Source organism: Ochlerotatus camptorhynchus, unplaced genomic scaffold, assembly GCF_037179485.1.
Source record: "Ochlerotatus camptorhynchus isolate MF236.1 unplaced genomic scaffold, CSIRO-AGI_Acam_v1.1 ptg000176l, whole genome shotgun sequence".
In the NCBI taxonomy this organism is placed as follows: domain Eukaryota; kingdom Metazoa; phylum Arthropoda; class Insecta; order Diptera; family Culicidae; genus Ochlerotatus; species Ochlerotatus camptorhynchus.
This window is the reverse complement of record NW_027040666.1, coordinates 4,084,379-4,096,668: the sequence shown is the minus strand read 5'-3', so window position 1 is coordinate 4,096,668 and position 12,290 is coordinate 4,084,379. Positions and strand designations below refer to the sequence as shown.

The 12,290-nt window shown below is 39.5% G+C and overlaps 3 protein-coding genes across 5 annotated transcripts in view; 1 reads left to right on the top strand and 2 right to left on the bottom strand.

Annotated features, from left to right (window-relative positions):
* The window catches only part of osp (outspread), a 534,113-nt gene that overhangs the window by 223,741 nt on the left and 298,082 nt on the right, over positions 1 to 12,290 (bottom strand). The gene's annotated exons all lie outside the window — the stretch shown is intronic.
* The window catches only part of LOC135701770 (CLIP domain-containing serine protease B15-like), a 279,004-nt gene that overhangs the window by 6,778 nt on the left and 259,936 nt on the right, over positions 1 to 12,290 (top strand). The gene's annotated exons all lie outside the window — the stretch shown is intronic.
* Positions 1 to 12,290, bottom strand: part of puml (pummelig) — a 418,871-nt gene that overhangs the window by 261,684 nt on the left and 144,897 nt on the right. The window lies entirely within an intron of this gene.

Sequence of the window (12,290 nt, the reverse complement as noted above, 5' to 3'; positions counted from 1 at the left end):
CGTCCCTGAGAAAATGAGGCAATCGGGCGTTTACAAAACCGAATGTCTCCAGAAGCGAATTCTGCCCTTCATCCAGTCATTTTGGCCGGATCTTGCGAGTTGTCACTACACCCGGGAAGTACAACAATGGTACAACGACAACGGAGTCCAGTTTGTTCCGAAAACCCTCAATCCACCCAAAATCCCCCAGTTCAGGCCCATTGAAAACAACTGGGCAATTATGAAGAGGAAACTGAAGGTAAAAGGTACAGTCATCAAAACGGCAGCTCAGATGAAAAATTGACGGGATAAAATTTCCAAAACTGTGGACGGTACCTACCATTGTGTGCAAGCGGTGTATTAATGGAAAAGTGCGAGAGTTCCTTCGAAACCGCGAAGAATAATTCGTTTCGTTTTTTTTTTCTTAAAATATAAGGAATAATATGCACATGAGTGATTCAAGTTAAATAGATCCGAAATAGACTTAAATGACGTTGTTCCATTACTAAGTGGGCCTTGATTTAATGTGCCATTGCTAATCTCGATCGATTGTGTCGTATGCTGATTTGAAATTGATGAGCAAATGATGTGTGGACACGTTGTATTCGTGACATATCTGCAGAACTTGCTGAATCGCGAAAATTTGGTCCGTGGTAGCGCGGCCTCCAATGAATCCCGCCTGCTATTGCTTCACGAAGTCTCTTACGGTGGTGACTGGCGGCGGTATAGCATTTGGGAGAGTACCTTAGAGGCGGCGCTTAGCAGTGTGATCGCGCGGTAGTTGCAGCAATCCAACGTGTCACCCTTTTTGTGAATTGAGCATACACAGCAATAATTTCGGAATTTTAATTGTGATGTAAACATTAATTCACGTATACTTGTATTTCATTTCACGCAAACGAGCAACTTGTAAGCAATGTTGTTTACAAAGATGGGCATTTGTATACAATAATTGCATCATTTCATGAAATGTCTCAGAACATTACACGACTTATAATGTAAACTTATATGATATGTTACGCTCCATTTATGTACATCGTATTGAACAGAAATTTACACTTTTTTTTCGAACTGTGTACGACAACTTTCATCCACTCCTCCGGTAGTATCTCTTCCTCCTTGGCAATTACCCAGTGCAGCGCTCTAGCAAGCGCTTCATATTTTAATAGCTCGCTTGGTAGTTGTTCAACACCAGCTTTGTTGGTTTTCAGCAGACCGATCTGCACCTCAACTTCTTGGAGATCACATCTATTGCCATTGAGGTGCTCTTCATAGTATTCCTTCCACCTCTCAATCACTATCACTATCAGGAAGGGGAGAATTTACCCTACCCTATGCTGTTGTTGGTTGACATAGGCGAGCTTCGATTCACCCGATAGAGGCAAAACAAGTTTTGTTTTAAAACGAGAAATATCATGTTAATTCATCCCAAATTCGTGTGTAATTTATGTCAAATCTGGAAAATTTATATGCAATCTTTTCAAACGGTCCTATGTGCGGTATATGTAAGGGAAATGGTTCTAATGTTGGAATATAAATCTAAAGATTGGACCCATCGATAAAATGCCCAGTTTTTCGATTTTTATTAGAACAATGCGTCATCTGGCAATACAAATAGATATTTATGGTAGCTAGTGACAAATTGGCAAAAAATGCATTCCTTCGAAATTTAAGAATGGGCCAAATATTAGACACACTTAGGCCGACATTAGGGACATTTCCCTTATGTGGGTTTCATGATTTCATCTTCTGAAAGACCATCGTCCAAACTCAAGTTACATTGAAATATCCAACATCTTCGCATAATTCTTTGTACCAAATGTAAAGAAGTGCAATGTGCCTTCCGTTCTTATTTACTGGGAGTTGTATATTGTCAGTTGCCTAGAGTTAAGTTATGCATCTGTGCAACCTCTGATTGAGAATGTTATCATTGGATGCCTGTAATGAAGATAGTTTTTGAGAGGTTTGAACTCCCTCCTCCCTCCACAATCGCTAGGTTTATGAATCGTAGAAACTCGTCAATCTCCTTCGCGTAAAGCTGGGTTTAGACTAGGCAAGTCAATTGATCAACTCAGTTGAATTCAGTTGGCTTGAAAAGTTGGCCCTGGTTCAACTTTTTTCAATTCAAGTGAGTTGATCAAGTCAGTTGAATGGCATGGTTTACACGTTCAATTCGCGTTCAAGTCCATTGAATTCAACTGACTTGATCGATTGACTTGCCCTGTCTAAGCCCAGCTTAACTGCTAAAGCGGTTTAAGGAAGACGTATTATTTTAAGTCACATTCCAAAATTCACTCACATTGCATTATCCAGCAGGTTAAAAATGGTTCTCATAGATGTAAAATAATCCTTATTTTACAAGAATCCATCTATTACCATTTAATTCAATCTTACATTGAACTGTAAGCCGTTGGATTGCGCACTAACTAAATAGACTAACTTAAGGGTATCAATGCTAAATTTGGGCAGTTCTGCTTAACAACATCGAATCATCCATTTTCCTCGTTTTTTTGTTGATGGGGTACTTACTCTTCGGCAGACGCAAATAGAAAAGAAGGCGCGTATTTTGGATTCTGGGCAAAGTCCGGTCGGCTGCATGCCGTTACCTATTCGGGAACCATAAAAGAGACTCTCTCGATCGCCAATCTGCTTACATTAATTATTCTGGATCGATATAGAAATAAGAATCATCAATGTGGTCCAGTATCCATGTTCCCTTAAAGCCAACAGAAGTTAATTGCTTGAAAAGAAAATATGTAAATTAGTCGGATTGGATTTACTGTTAAATAGTGCAATAACAACAAAAGTGACCTTAAATAGCCCTAGCTGCAACACGAAGAGCGTTATTTCTTTACCGTGTAGTTAAAATCACTTCTTTAAGCAGAACAAGTAATATTACATCAACTATCTTGACCAAAAAAATGAGCCTAAGCCTTAAAAAAAAAAATAAGTACCAAACAAAAGAGGTATTGTCATGGCAGCTAATTAGTAGCTTAAGTGTCGTTGCTGGGTGCACGCCGTCCAACTTCAGTCCAAAACCTGTTCAAATCGGAGACATTCCTCATGCAATAAGCAAGTGACGAGGGGTGAAGGCAATTTTTCAAGTTTAACTCTCCTTCTGCCGGCGCAGTTTTCACTTGTCACGAAATTGTTTGTTGTTTTTGATTTTTTTTTTTCACTTACTGAGCGAAAATGAAGTGAGCTTGTTATGTCACCATAATTCCAAAGTGGCTGCCGCTAGACGGTCTGTGATGATGATTGTAGCAGTCGTGAGCCAGGCGTAAATTGACTGAAGTCTTTTAAACTTACTGTCACTTTCTGCTAAATTAGCTGGAAAAGCGAAATGGAAGTCAGCGGCAACCGGCGAAGCGAAGAAGCGATGCGACGTTAACAACGACGATGATGAGGTTCAGGTTCAGAGCTGTACGAAAATGCACAACTGCAATTTCGATGGTGATTTCTGCTAATGATAATGCTGTACCGGTGGCGAGGTGCCAATGTAATTGAACCCTTTCCTAGTGAGAAATGCTGCCTTTGTTTCGGTATTCAAGCGGTTATCTCTGTTAGGTGTTTGATGCTTAGCAATTGTGTCGTTGGAATAAAATTTACGGTGTTTTCTCGTCTCATCAATATTGTCTATGGTGTACATTTTCTCCAGTCACCGTTGCATTTTTTTTATGTGAATGTCATTCAACTGAACATTAATTTTTTCCAGTGTAAGGTTTTGGACCAGCCTAAAGTTTTATGTATTGTACACCATTATCATCAAATCTTCACTAAATACCCATTATATAATCGGTACAGTTGAATACCGAAATAATGCACTAGCGTCTATCGAGTTTACTTTCGTTCTGTACGTTGAACATAGTACCGGAAGTATTGCACTGTAATCGCACAATCGTGCGCTATACAGCGCACTTCTTCCGACACTATGCTCAACGTACAGAACGAGAATAAAATTGATTGTCGCTAGTGGGTTATTCCGGTTTTTTAACTGTACTGATAATGTACAAAAATGTGAACGGCTAAAGAAGGGAGCTGATTTTTTTTCATTAAAAATTGTTTGTATTTTAAAATTATTTAAATATTTCTGAAAACAAAAGCTTACTATAATCAAATTAATGAAACATTATTTAAATTTTTGAATAATAACCTCTCAAATGGAATCCTTTATGAGCTTTTGGAATACAGAAATAAATAACTATATAAAATATTTTACGTATACCGATTTTAGTAGGTTTTGGACCCCCTCCCACCCGCGTAGATAATTGTCTGTAAGCTATTTATGTACTTTCAAACCCATTTAGGAAATTTAATGTCAGTTTTTGCCATATATGTACATGTTTTTCTCGGTTTTAGAATGCTATATCATTTGATTATAGGTGGTTTGGCCTTTTTAGGCTATTTCAGTATTTTAACCCATTTTGGCGGATTTGAAATCATTTTTACGTTTTCATGCAATTTCAATTAATTTCAGAGATTCTGGACCACTTTTAGTGTTTCAAACGTCAAATTTGAGGACAAGGATAAGATTTGCCTTTTCCACAAACGGTCGTTGTAAAATCAACCATGATAGCGACCATTCGTGGATTCTATAAATCTAGTCCTTATGAGATTTTTTTTATAATTGTAGACTGTTTTAGCTATTATAATTTTCGTTTCGTTTTCAATTTTTACCATTTAAGACAATTTTCGAGAATCAAATTCATCACCGTATTTAATGCATTTTGTGGTCTCCAAAATAATGTTCCGTTTATTGTAAGATGAAGTTTAGAATCTTACATTAGTAAAAGAATAGTACAAAATGTAATGAAAATTGTACTCAGTGTAGTAACACGGATATTATAGCAAAAAGTCCAAACCCCTTCGTGGCTTGAAAACGTAAGCACACAAGAAATTGTCTTGCTCATCTCTCGTGTTTGACACCGTGGTGCGAGCTCGTTTTCCGTTCGAGACTGCATGAAAGGAGGAGAACGCACGCATACGAACAACAACACCGTGGCTGCCGGTTCGGAGAAGAAAAGCGGCAGTGAAAAAAAATCATTATTGGTGGACCGCCATAGTGGCATCTGGCACGCCAAGTAGAAAAATTCCGGTACGAGTGCAGAGTGCCGACAAAGTAGACGGGTGGACAGTACAGCCGGCCAAACCACTTCCAACGCTAACCGCCCGTAGAAGACGTGCACACGCACTGGTCACAAAACGGACTCTTGGACAGGAATTCAGCGTAGTCGCAGGCACTTTTCAAATCGGCTTGAGCCAGGAACAGTGCTCAACCGGTCGCTACACGGACCGCACGGAAAACGACTGAATTGGAACGAGAAAGAAGCGTCCCGATCCGAGGGGCGCTTTATTTTTCCACGGTCTCAAGATTCGGGAAGTGCGGGAAGGCCGACTGACGTCGACGGAATTGCACCACTCGATGGTCAAATACGGTAGTGCGACGAGGACCGACTACGGAGCTCCGTGTGACGGCAAGCGATTGGACCGCTCGACGGTCAAAGACGGAGGTGAGACGAGGACCAACTACGGAGGCCCGTGTGACGGCGAGCGTTGTTACCGTGCGGCGAGTGACCAACAGGACGTCGGTCTCAGACGGAAGCGTACGACGATCGTTCGTCGAGTTGGCGACTAGACGACGGCGGGAAGCTAGTCAATCGCGAGCCCCGAGGACATGCAGTGAGCCCCTCAGTGGCAACAACGACGGCGAGCAGGAGAACATGTGAGTACGTTCCAATGTACGTAGTGGGCGGAAGCTTTGCGACGCCGAAGAAAGAAAGGAAAAAAGAAGAGTTATGTTGTTTAGCAAGCATTAGACAGGTCCAGGAAGAGTAACAAGAGTAGGAGAAAGAGAGAGAGAGGAGCAGGAGCTAGGAGGGGAAAATATGTGGGCAATGAGAATACACGTTTGTTAACAAGTCATGTTCTCATGATTTTGTTTGATTTGTTGGTGCACATTGCCTTAAGTGTTTGTGATTAGTCCGCCCTATGGTAGTTCTGCTCTACCGCAACCGGGGAACTGTAACAATAATATCAATTGTCCTTAAGTTGTTTTCATTCAAATGTAATACCTTCTTAGCCCTTATAACCTAAAGTAAGCCTTGAGCATTCGGCCCAACTAGAGCAAGATTTATGAAAATTAAGTAAAACCACGCAAAAGAAATCCGTAAATGTCTCACGATTGAAATATATGAATTGTTGGAAAAAAGCAAAACACATTTTAAAGTCATTTGTGACTTGCCCGGGGATGACATTTGAGCTCGTAACCGTGGGAGGTATGGATGCTTACCAATGAGATGGAGGTGAAGCAGATCGTGAAATATTGTTGTATAGTAAACCAAAAAACAACGGAAACGCAATTAGTGACGTCACTCACTCAACTCACTCAACTTAACCGATTGGTTCACCTTGGTAATCCAGTTAATTTGATGCTTACAACTACGCCAGACTAGAGAGGGTCTAGTATAAGAGAGGAGCGGATTCAAAACATACTGCATTGGCAACCTATGCCTAGGTGATTTCTAGCAACACTGCCAATGCAATCAAGATAGGCGCTGCTCGATTGGCTCTGGCTTTGAGAGTTCGTTTGGCTCAAAACCGACCAGTCCGCTCCTCTCTTATACTAGACCCTCTCTACGCCAGACCTGTCTCGCGTAATGAGGTGATGAATACGGTACCCACCAAGGGTGACAAGGCTAAGGGGTGAAGTCAAAGAGTTCCTGCCAAGCAACTTTTCGATGGCATTAATCTACTTAAGTAATTCCAAATGCATTTTGCAGAGAACCATGGTTGCAAATACTCATTTCAGATTAAAACATGTGTTTCGGAATTATGAAATCATTCGATATCATATTTTTTAGTAGTTAGATACAAGTACAGGTTGCAATTTCGCATCCTGAGAGTCACAATCAGCTATTTTTATCATTTTTCACTCACTCACTCACTCGCTCAGCAATCATAAAATTGCTGATTGTGACTCTTAGAACGTAAAATTAATAAATTTTCGGTTTGGAATACATACTTTACAACCTCTTCTTGAAACTTATTAGTAAAACATATGATAATGTAATTTTGTTAATTCAATTACACTCAGGTCAACGGCGCCGGTGGTGTAGTGGTAAGCGTGATTACCTCACACCCCAGCAGGCCTGGGTTCAATCCCAGTCGGCGCCGCCGGGATGTGCTGAGGCATAACATCTCTGATCACGCCTTCTTTCGGATGGGAAGTAAAGCCGTTGGTCCCCGTTTCATGAGTTGATGGGTCGATATGTAGGGTCCAGGTGTGGGAGCTGCCTTCTTGGCACGTCGGTAGCATTGGTGCTCAGCACAGAAAACAAGATCGACGGAAAAAACAAACCAAAGGAAAAAAAAAAAAAAAAATTACACTCAGGTCTTTTATTACATGGGGGATACGTACCGTGCAAAAAAAACCTACGAGATTTTGATTTTTCACATGCTTAAATGTTTTTAAGAAATCGGATTTTGATGCCATTTGTAATTATAGCGTGGTATGGTCCATATAGACATATTTTAAAAATTTCTGTATTTACACCAAAAATTGTGATTTTTTCTAAGTATGCCATTCGATTACCTATAGCTTGAAACGAATAATGTGATTAAAATCAAGTCGATAGGTTGTATCGTTGTCGAGAAATCGTTAAAAACGTACCGTGTAAATCGCGAAAAACCGTGCTAAAATAACCGTGTAAAAAAAACCGTGTAAAAAAAGACTTCAGTGTATGTATTTCGAAAAACAAGTTTTTTTTGCGAAATGAGAATTTGCAATCTTGCAGCTCAGGTAGAATATTTATTATAGATATCTAAAGTTGATATGGATTTGCATTGCATAAAAGGTAAACAATCAAGAAAAATACAAAAAATAGAATGCCGAATACCATTTTAAATAAATCCTGATATTTGCATATCAAACATACATCTAAACTTTAGTAACTTGTTATTGATTTGATACCGTAGTTGCTTAATTTGCTATTGGAACGATGTTGCGTGATCGAATTTCAGATATTATTTCTAGATATTTAAAAGAAAGAGACAATTGACATTACATTAGGAACATTTGGTTTTCCTATAGTAATTTCCATATAAACTTCAAATGGTTTGTGCCAAGTCAGTTTCTTTTCAAATGAGTTCAAATTTTGGGAGACTAATCAGGACCCGATTTGGAACCATTTGAGCACTGTGGAGCGAAAATGTCAAAATTTGCATCAGTCTATTATATATATTATAGCCATTCCATAGCAAAACAATATAGTGGTTCCAGAATTTCGTAACAATTTGTACTTTTTTTCTTTATCGCAAAATATAAGGCCCATATTCAGTGCTGTTAATTCTCAAAATCAATTGAACATTTTTGATGAAAATGAGAAAAGCAGCTATTCGCTATCAAAGGGCACCTCCTTCGAATGGGTGATATCAGTTGCTTAGTCATATGACGAAGGCATGGATCATTCTCATTGGAGAAACGCTTGATATCATTCAATTGAGCCAACCCGACCCCAACCTGACTTCTGTCAAACCCCAACCCGACATTGACCCGACATTGACCCGACATAAACCCAAAGTTTACCCGACAACAACGCGAAATTGGTCGACATCGACCTTAAGTTTGCCATACATTGATCCAACATTGGGGTGACTTGTCTGTTCGAGACTATTCTGCTGGGTTTCTTCCATACTCCACTGTCGTATATCAAATGATAGTGAGTGACTCAATTGACAATGTGACAATGAGATTCAAATGAGAAAGGGGCTCTTCAAATTATGGTCATGTGAGAATTCGTTTTCACAGAATTGATTGAATGGTTGGATTGGTTCATCTTCAACCGAATGATATGAAAATTAACAGCACTGCCTATATTCGTCATTAGGGGACCATTTAGGGTGGTACAAAAATCGATTTTTTTCGATCATGTTATAGTCGCTATAAACCGATGGAGACGCATGATAGTCTAGTCGCATAGGAGTATTGAGCGAAAACCCAAAACTTGATAACTTCAAAAAAATATACATTCAGGAACCCTTATTGCCGGATTCCTTATTACCGAGCTATCCGTGAATAAGGATACCCACAGCTTATGGGATTTGCACTAATAGGGGCTGTAGTGAATTATCTCATTTGTTTCAATATATAGAGCTATACTATCTTGGATAAACTTGTTGTACTGGGATAGAGCAACAGGCCTGTGTCATTGGATTCAGGTTTAATTGGGAACTAGGTCGTTAGAGGCGCTTTACTTTTATGTTATTTATGACGGGCGCTATAATATATGGATCTTGGGTCCAACATAGAATATTTCGTGATCCTGGCCATATAGAAAGTTATTGTCTTCAGCAAAGTTTTTTAAGTGACCAAGTCTTTTCGGATGGTCACCACATTGGTTCAGAACTCTCTCAATACACAGCACTAGTGTGCACATGAGCTTCGTATATCAGCTGTATCCTAAAATCCTGGTTATATAGAAGGTTACTGTCTTCAGCAAAGTTGTTCGGGTGATCATGTACTTTTGTATGGTGTTCATATTAGTTCAGAACTCTCTCACTACGCAGCGCTAGTGTGCATGTGAACTTCGTATATAAACTGTATCTTGAAAACTTGGCCATATAGAAACTTGATGTCTTGAGCAAAGTTGTTCAGGTAACCAAGTCCTTTCGGATGGTGGTCATATTTTTTCAGAACTTTCACACTACGCGGCGCTAGTGCGCACATGAACTTCAATAATATGTTATGTCTAGAAAGCTTGTCCATATAAGATGTTGCTCTGCAATATGAGGACACGAAACGGAATAGGGATAACGTGCAGAGAGACTGGAAATAGATTTCGGACGCCATTTTAAAATCCAAGATGGCGGTCATCCATTCAAGACAAGCTTCGCAGGGTTCTGAAATATATTTTTAATTCTGTAGAGGGCATATTTAGGTCAATCATTAATCCACCACAGCCCCCATTAGTGAAAATCCCATAAGCTGTGGGTATCCTTATTCGCGGTTACTTATTCACGCCCCCGTTACCCCGGCAATAAGGATTCCTGACTTTAATTCAAAAATGAAAAAAAAAAACACACATCGCTGATTTGTGATATAATGTGTAAAAAAGCCTAAATTTTCAAGGAAAAATATAAAAAACATATTAGGCTCTCTATCTACAAACCATGAAAACCATTTAAAAAACAAACAAATGCAATCAATGTTTTTCAATGCAATTTTTTTTATATCATTATATTTTTACTAGTAATTATTTGTAATTACCTTTCATTTGATGTTTTGATATTTGAAATCCGGCCCAGTGGTTCAACAGCTGTATACAAATCCATTCCATATATACTGTCCATATATCCATTCGATAGCAAAACGATATAGTGGTTCTCATAATTTCGTAAAAATTGGTAGTTTTGTTATATTAGACCCATATTTAATAATTTTGTCATTAGTGCGACCATTTCCATGCTAGAGTGGTCCAAGAAATCGATTTGTTTTCAAAAATGACTTTTTTCAAAAATTCATACCTTTTGAACCACTAGACCGATTTCAAAGATCAATTTTTCAATGAACACGGTACACTGTTGTAGGTAAAACATTAATTTTCTATTGTGACATTTTAATATTATATTGCAACTTTTCAAGGTAAACCATGGGCCACTTAGTAACAAACTCTTTTGCTTATTACAGCCCTCCTAGTAATCGTTTTCGGAAGCTTTTGTCGTCTGTTTGTTGACAACAACAATAACAATAACAGTGAATTTTTCAGTTGATAAATCGCTCTTGTTTTGGTGACAGTCACCATGCAAGAGGAGCGTAAAAAAAAAGTCCTGCACAGTCACCTAGAAAATCCGCGTTCAAGCTGGCAAAAGTATTCAATTTCCTAGAAACACCGTATGACACGTGCTCAAATCGTACAGTCAAACCTTGACGACGAATCGGAAGCCTCAAAGTAAACGCTGGAGTGGAACTGCCAACAGTCAGTTCCAAGGAAAGGTCGTGAGGGCCATCAGAAGCAACCCAGCAATACCGTAGCTAGAACCCGTGCTCGAAAGCTGTATGACAACCTGCTGACCAAGTCCGGTGAATGCATACTTATGAATGATGAAACCTATGAAAAGGCCAACTTCCTACAGCTTCCAGGACGAAAATTTTACAAGGCGAAGGCTCGAGGAGATGTCCCAAGTAGATTCAAATTTGTTTTTGCGGATAAATGCGCATCCAAATATATGATCTTGCAAAGAATTTGCAGCTGCAGTCAGAAGACAAAGGTTTTCTACATTGAGAAAATGATGAACTCAGAGGTTTATAAAACCGAATTCTACCCTTCATCCAGTCACATTTTGGTCGGATCTTGCGAGTTGGCTCTACAGCCGGGAAGTACAACAATGGTACAATGACAGGAGTCCAGTTTGTTCCGAAAACCCTCAATCCACCCAATTGTCCCCAGTTCAGGCCCATTGAAAACTACTGGACAATTATAAAGAGGAAACTGAAGGTGAAAGGTACAGTCATCAAAACGGCAGCTCAGATGAAAAATTGGTGGTATAAAATCGCCAAAACAGTGGACGAGATCGTTGTGCGCCGCTTAATGAGTCGTTTTATGGGAAAAATGGGTTCATCCTGGGGAGAATACAGGAAGTTTGAGTGCTTGCTAAAAAAAATGACTTGAGAATAAAAATGTATAAGTCTTTTAATTAGTCAGTCACCACCAGAGCGGTGTAGTGGTAAGCTTGATTACCTCTCACCCTAGCAGGCCTGGGTTCAATCCCAGTCAGCGCCGCCGGGATGTTCTGAGGCATAACATCTCTGATCACGCCTTCCTTCGGCCGTAAAGCCGTTGATCCGCGGTTCATGAGTTGGTGGGTCGATAGGTAGGGTCCAGGTGTGTGAGCTACCTCCCTGGCGTCGGAAGCATTGGTGCTCAGCACGGAAAACAAGATCGATGGAAAACAAATCAAGGAAATAAAAAATAAATAAATTCTCCCCAGGATGAAACTATTTCCATTAAATTCCGCATGTTTCTTACCTACAGAAATGATATGAACTAAGGGAAATGGCTCTAATGTTGGCCTATGGATCTTAGATTGGGCCCATCGCTAAAAATATCCTATTTATCAATTTTATCTAGATGAACGCATCATTCCGACGGTACTAATGGATATTTTGGTCGCTATTGAAAATTTAGTCAATTGAAAAATAAATATGTATGGGCCCAAATTAGGAACATTTAGGGCGACAGTACATCCATTTTCCCTATATATTTGTTTCAGCGAATTTCAGTGGCACACAATTAAATGTTTTTTTCCGTCCATTT